Genomic DNA, 7,503 nt, shown 5'->3' with positions numbered 1-7,503 from the left:
ACAGCTGACCTCTGGGTGCAGCATGAGGGACCTGGACCAGGCACATGAAGATCCTGGGGACTCAGCCTGGAAGCCTGCTGGGAAGACGCGGGTCTGGACCAGAGCAGGAAGGAGGGGTGGGGCAGGGAGTGGCAGAGGAGAGGGTGGAGGCCGAGATGGGAGCCCTCCCCAAGGACAAGGTCCAGGTACCCTCTTCTCGGCAGCTGGACTTCCCCGCCCTGTGAGCAGCATGTTTGGGGCAGGGAGTCCCTCTCACCGTGCCCTCTGCTCCTGCCATTGTGCCTAGCACAGGGCTGGCACAGGCGGAGCCCACTTGACAGAGGCTGGGTAGGCGTTGAGCTGAGCTGCTCACCCAGAAGGTGCTAATTGAGCTGATGAATTGAGCCAATTACCTCAGCCTCCCGGGAGGGCTGGGAGCAGGCCTGGTTCTTGGGGAACAGGTGTGAGGCTGCAAGATGGGCTGAGGGAGGGAGCCAGGCCCGCGAGGGTGGAGGCTGCGCTCTGCACCCCAGGCCTGCCAGCCTGCGCAGCTCAGGATGGAGGGTGGACGGTGCCCACTGGAGCCTGGAGCTAGGTGGGTCTGGGCCCTGGGCAGATCCAGGAGGGAGCCGGCAGAGGGAGAGGCAGGCTGGAGGATGTGCAGGGACCCCAGGACAGGAAGGCGGTGCACACGGCAGGCAAGTGAAGGATTCCTCGGAGAAGTGAATTACCCTTTCCTGTGGAAACTTCTGCTAATTTTGGAGCGTGAACGACGGTGAGAGCGAATGTGAAATCATCACGGCCCAACATTTAGGACGAGTGGGAACAGCGCTAGCTGCCACCGACCTTTACCTCGGCTGGTCCGGGAGGCGGGAACCATTGTGGCTGCCAGTTTACAGATGACGAAAATGAGGCCAGGGGCTGCCACGGGGCTCACCCAGCTGACAAGTGAGGGAAGCAGGACCCAAACCCGAGTACTCCAGGATGCAACAGCTCCATGGTCCACGGCCTGAGGTGTGTGTGGGGCTTGACGGTCAACAAGTGTGAGTCTGCATGTGAGTTCACGTGAGTGTGGCAATGGTGTGTCTGTGAGCGTGTGAAGATGACATGTGACTGTGAGCTGGACCGGCCCAAGCCCAGTTGAAGGCCAAGGACAGTCCATCGACCTTGGGGAGGAAGCGCCACACCCCAGCCTGCGGGGCACAGAGTCTCCTCTGTCTCCTGCTTCCCCCATCCCCACCGTCACCATAGTCCCCACCCACATCCCCGTGTGCCTGACTCGTGCAGTAATTTCCCACCTCCACGCCTGCTCCCCCAATTATGTCTCCACATGGAAGCCAGAGGGCTTCAGAAATCACAGATCTAATCATAACCCATTTTTGTCTCGTTTTGTTTGTTTGTGCAAGTGGCATGTCTCTTTCTTTGTGTAACGGAAACTATACCGATGTCAGGACAAAAGTACTTTCTTCAAAAATCAACTTTACTGACACAATTTACATAAAACAAAATGCACCCATTTTAAGTGTATAGATAATGAATTTTTTAACCACCACACCATCCTGTTTCCAGCATCTCAGGAAGTTCACTCTTATCCCCACCCAGTCAACACCCGGCATCCTGCCATCACCCACCCTGAGCAATCGTTGATCTGATTTCCATCGCTGTACGTTGGTTTTGCCTTTTCTAGAATTTCATATAAGTGGATTCCTGCAGGGTATGCCCTTTGGTGTCTGGCTTCTTCCACTCAGTGTAATGTTTTTGGAATTCACCCACATTGCTCACATCTCAGGAGCTGGCTCCGTCCATTGCTCCATAGCATTCCATCGTATGGATATACCACTGTTTGTTGATCCATCCACAAGTTAATGGATATTTGGGTTGATTCCAGTTTAGGGGCTATTATGAATAAAGCTGCTATGAATATTGCATGTCTTTTTGTGTACATATATTTTTATTTCTTTCGGGTAAATACAGAAATTGGAGTAGAACTGCTGGATATAATAAGTACATGTTTAACATTTTAAGAAACTGCCAAGCTGACCCTTAGGATAAATTTTTAAACTCTCTAGCCTGAACTTCAAGGGCCTGGCCCCTTCTTTCTTTTCAGCCTCATCTTCCCTCTCTTTCACCTTGCTTACTGCATGTCAACCACACTCTTTCTTGTTGTTTCTTTAAAGTGTCAAGCTTCTTTTGACCACAGGTCCTTTGCATGTGCTGGTTCCTCTCCCTGGAATGCTTTCCCTGCTCTTCTGTTCTTCAGATGTCATCTTAATATTCATTTCTCGGGGGGCCTCCTAACCATACCCCACCCCACTTATATGTGGTGCTCCTCAAAACTCCCTGTAGTTTTTTCTTTATGACACACATCTCAGTGATAACTACACAGGATTACGTGTACATGGTATGATTTCATGTTTCCTGTTCCTCCTGCACTCTAGGCCCTGCAAGTGCAGGAATCATGCCCCTGGTCTCCTGTGTGCCCAACGCCTGACACATAAGAGCTGCTCAATAGATATTTCTGGAAGTTAAATGAAGGAGGCTGAGCCCCAAGGCCCACAGGCCAGGACGGGGCCTGTGGGCCCTGCCGAGGAGCCTGGGAGCCCACCCCTTGCAGGGAGGCCTGAGCAGCCAGGCCGGCAGCGGCAGCGATTGCCCCAGATCCAATGACTGGGTGGGGGAGGGAGGGAGGGACGCAGGAAAGCAGAGGATGACTCATCTTCGGAGACACGTGGCAAGGGGAGAGGAAAATGCAATTCAGCAGCTTCTTGACCTTTCCTTTGTGCGGGGACAAATGCTCCAGCCCCGTGAGCAGGGGGTGGCAATTAGGTACTTCCAGAGTGGGGGAAAACACTTGCCTGGGCCGCGAGCAATAAATAACTAGAGAGATTTCTCAGGCACAGAGAGAAGGCATGTTGCCCACCCGCAGCCTCTGCCACTGCCCCCTCATCCCCATCCCACTGGCTATGTGCAGCTCTGAAGCTGGGAGACAAGAATGCCCTGGAAAGATAATGGTCTCCTCTCGGAGGGACAATGCAAAAGTAGAGGAACCTTCCTTTTCAAAAGGCAAAGGGACAGCATGGCGCAGGTCAGAGGACAGGCACTTGCTGCCCCCAGCCCACAGCACCAGGATGAGGCCAGGGCGCCTCGTGCCTAAGTGAACCATGCCGGGGCGGAGGGTGGGGGGGGATCCTCAGATTTCCTTTCCTACCCCTGGAGAAGTCAGGCCCATAACGGGAGGGTGGACGCTGGAGCAGACTGTAAACAGGGGAGGGTCCACTTATCGGTGAGACTCGTCTGTGCAGGGCGGACTGAGGCAGCGTGGCCCATGGCTCTGGGCAGTGTGACCTGATTTGCTGAAGCAATTCCCCTGCCCCCAGCAAGAAACTGGGAGGGCGGGGCAGGCTCTCAGCCTAATGGGGAATCGGTTCCAAGGCCGTGCACAACCACATCTGCTAATGGACACCGACATCCCTCCGGGTCATCATCCAGAGCTCATCTGTAGCACGTCTGGCTTTTAACATCTCACTGACCACACCTCCCCCGTGCTTCTATGACCTTTTCTCCTTCATGTGGGCCTTGGTGTCTTGTTCCTGAGAGGGTCTGAGTCAGTCTGCCACCAGGCCCCTTGCTCCCACCCCACTAGTATACACCTGAGATCAAGCGTGTTAGCCGGGTCCAGCCAAAGGAAGCGAGCAGGATCTTGCCCCTCTGAGCTGCCAGAGCCTTTGAGGAGCTGCCGAGCTGACAGGTGAGGACCCGGGGGCCAGAGTCCAGGGCTAGTCACGGATCTCACCATTTCTCTGGATTCTTGCAGGTGTAGCCACTAATGTCAGGACCCAGGTTAGGGATGGCAGCTACGCAGACAGTGAAAGCACGGATTTCCAGTGAGCCGGGTCACCTCACCAAGCCTTGGTTTCCTGATCTCAAAATGGGGAAAGAAAGACCAAGCTGGTCAGAATTAAATAAGGTAAGTATTCCAAAATACGGTAGCTCATATTATGAATAAACCTTAAATTCTATCATACAAATCCTCACATTTGTAAAGTGTTTTATTGTCTAAGAAACATTTTCACATGTATGATCTCATTTGATCCTCAAACAATCTTGTAAGTACACAGGACGGACACTACTAGCCCCATTTTACAGATGTGATAACAGAGGCCCCAAAGGGTAAAAGAAATTTGCAAATTCCACATGACCACATGAGTATGCAAAACCAGAACTAAAACCTCCCAACTTCTGGCCTGAATTTTTTCCCCACTGGACTTCCACTTTGCCGTGCAAATAAATGCCTACCTCCTGGGATCCCCTGGGTCCAGCGTGCCACCCAGCAGCCTGAGGATCTTCAGAGGCTTCGTGGAGGCCTCAGGAGCTGAGGCCCGCCTCTTGCAGCTGAAGGAAAAGGTTTGGGGTGAACACAGCTGAAGGTCCTCAGATGATGCACATGCCTGGGAGATGGGGATGAGGCTGTAGCCCGCGTCGGGGCTGAGGCAAAGAATTCCCCTAAAGAAGTTCAGAAGGGAGGTTCACAGGAGTAGAAGGGAGGAGAGTAATACCCACAGGAGGGGAAGATAGTAACATAGGCCCTCCTCCCAGCCTCCCAGATAGGAGGTCCTTACAAAACAGATGAATAGTGGAAGGACCCAAGAACGACCCTGGGCACCGGTTCTTCCCATAGCAGAACCTGGAAAGTGAATTGAATCCTTCCTGCAAAAGGTAAAAATATTTATTATCCGTTCGTGGAGGTCAAGAATCGAGAGCTTGGAGGGGAGACTCTGGCTCACCTTCCCTCATGTGGATGCAGTCAAGGTGTCGGCCGGGGCATGGGCATCTGAAGGCTTGACTGGCCCAGAAGGTCCAACTGCAAGGGGGCTCACTCACGCGGTTTGGGCAGGAGGCCTCGCCTCCTCCCTACAGGGGCTTCCCGTAGGGCAGCTTGAGTGTCTTCATAACACGGCAGCTGCCTCCCCAGAGCCAGGAGAAAGCCACAGCACTTTTCATGACCTTTCATGACTTTTCAAGGGAGTCACACCCATCGCTTCTGCCTTATCCTACTTGTTAGGAGTGAATCTCTAAGTCACTCAAGGGGGGAGAATTAGGCTGCACCTTTTTAAAGGGAGCGTTAAAGAACCTGCGGACATATTTGATACCATCCCAAAGGATCAAAGAGCCTCAGACAGGCAGAGAGCGCTCAGAACAGACCCAGGAGACGACCTGCAGGTCAGGACAGTATCCTGGAGGCCCCACCTCCCAGCCAGAGTCCTGACTCCTGCCCTCATCGCTGCAATCACCTTGGCTACCCTGGGTTAAGGGGACCAGATGCCCCAGGGCCATCGCTGAGACGCAGGAAGGAGAGGGCTGCCAGGGCGCGGAGGAGGCCGCCTCACTCACGTCTGAGCACATGGTGGGAGGAGAGATTGGGGTGCTGCTGCTCCGGGCCGCCTGCTACCCTGCCTTCAGCTTGGGGGAGGAGGGCTCCATCTCCACCCTGCATGGCTTACAGGAACACGTCTGGGTCCCCCCTTGACAATCCTCATGGGTCTGGAAAGAGACTGCCTTTCCCTGAGTCCTGGCCAGTCCAGGGACAAATCTCGGGTTGTAGTGCTCAAGCCTGCCTTGCCCAGCTCCCTTCTAACCACCGGGCCCATTCCCAATGCTGACAGGGCAGCACCAGGTACCACCGACCCCTGGCTGCTAGCTTCATACAATTGGATCAAAAGTGGACACCTGACCCAGCAGGAGAAAAGTCATTGGCTGACCAACAGCCAATCAGATACTCTCCCTTAGGATTTTAGCACTAAGGGGTGGAGTCTGGGAGCCAGTGCGGGGCTGGGGCTGGGGCTGGGCCTGGAGTGGGGGGCCGACTGGTCAGGGCAAGCTGGGGGGGCCGGAGCTACTATTTTGGGACCATGTGTTGATGAGCAAGCGAAGAAAGCTGATCTGCAGAGGAAGGCAGGAAAAGGGAGTACAGAGAACACAGGGATGAGACCCAGCGTGGCATCAGAGGGGGAGGCTGGCAGGAAGGGCAGTGTGCTGAGTTCCCGGTGCTTCTCAGCTCTCCCGAGGCCTGGATGTTCTTCAGGGAATCCAGAGGGACAAAATTCGACACTGACTCAACTCAGCGCTGGCGTTTTCTTCTGGCACCACCATTTCTGTTCCTCCTTATCTCCCCGTGGCTGGTTCCCAGCAGCGACGAGAAATAAAAGTCTGACCCACGGTGGATGATTCCCCTCTCAATCTCCCCAGGCTGAGGCGAGCAGGAAGGACAACGCGTTTACAGAAAGAGCAGCCCCAGGAGGCTGGCGTTGACCTGGGCAGTGATGCTGCAGCCAGAGCGAAGGAGAGGGGAGGCCGAGCGGCTGGACGCAGAGCACGACGACGCTACTTCATTCTTCCCTGGGCTCCTCTTGCCCTTGAGATTGCATCATTCATTTTACAGTCGTGTAAATTCCTGCAAGAGTAACCATGCCCATCTTCAAATGCGAGTCCAGTAGAACAGACTTTTGAATTATTCATCGGTTCATTCAACAAACGTTCGTTGAGTGCTTTCTATATGCCAGGCCCTGAACTGAGTACAAACCAGAAATCAACCCAACCCCTGTCCTCAGGGAGCTCCCAGGCCAGCGGTGGTGGTGAGACAAGGAGAGCACTCGTTAAGAGACATACAGGAAAGAGCCGTTAGTAGCTCCTGGGAGAGACAGTCAGGCAGGATTTACATGGGAGAGAAGGACATTCTGGATGAGAGAATGAGGAGGCAGCAGGCTGTGGTGGGAAAAAACACTTGACAAGAATCCAGGAGGCCTGGGTGGTAGTTCTCGTTCTGTCATTAACTCAGAAAAGCCCCTTCCCCTTTCTGGGCCTCAGTTTCCCATCTGTCACCGAGGGAGGCTGACTTAGCAGCTTTGGCATTCAAGAGTCCACGGCAGCAGGTGCTGGGGGCGATGGTTGGGGAGTGGAGCTTTTCCATAGTTTGCTGTCATTCAGTGGCTTCCCAGACAGCTTGCCTGGGCCAGATGGGCAACTGCCCCCGACCAGGCCAGGGGGGCCCCATCTGGTAACACTCAGCCTCACCCTCCTGTGAGCACATTGTTAATCCAACAAGGGGAGGACCCTGGCTTCCAGCCCTGGGATGGGGGTCCAGGGGTGATGCTGCAGCCTGGCCTGTACCTGAGAACCTTAAGTGCCTTGGCAAGGTGCAGGGCACCGTCAGGGAGGACACCCTTTCTCCACCCTGCTCAATGAGCTCACTCACATGGGTTTGAAAGCAAAAAGACAGCAATAGGTCGCTTTACTAGGTTCCAACCTGGTAACCAGCCTCCCAGGATGGTGTCACTGTTCCAAAGTGTACTTCTCAGCAAAGGGCCCAATAAACGTTGTGATTATGTTAATCTGCAATTTCTCTGAAATGGTTTGACTTCAGTCTCCTTAGGGAAACATACTGACCACCTTAGGGAAACAGAGGCAGGATGAACCTGGGACTTATACTAGGAGCAGAGAATAGCCCAGCATGACTGGTACGGAGGG

General features: G+C 54.1%; 1 long non-coding RNA gene across 1 annotated transcript; it reads right to left on the bottom strand.

Annotated features, from left to right (window-relative positions):
* Positions 1 to 1,441: 1,441 nt before the first annotated feature.
* Positions 1,442 to 6,430, bottom strand: LOC138924984 (uncharacterized). The gene is made up of 2 exons (XR_011440495.1): positions 4,276 to 6,430; positions 1,442 to 3,896 (listed from the first exon to the last, which is right to left on the bottom strand). It is a non-coding gene; the product is annotated as an uncharacterized lncRNA (long non-coding RNA).
* Positions 6,431 to 7,503: the final 1,073 nt, after the last annotated feature.

The sequence above is a fragment of the Equus caballus genome, chromosome 7 (genome assembly GCF_041296265.1).
Source record: "Equus caballus isolate H_3958 breed thoroughbred chromosome 7, TB-T2T, whole genome shotgun sequence".
In the NCBI taxonomy this organism is placed as follows: domain Eukaryota; kingdom Metazoa; phylum Chordata; class Mammalia; order Perissodactyla; family Equidae; genus Equus; species Equus caballus.
Note: the sequence above shows the minus strand (reverse complement) of the source record. Positions and strands in the feature narration are given on the sequence as shown.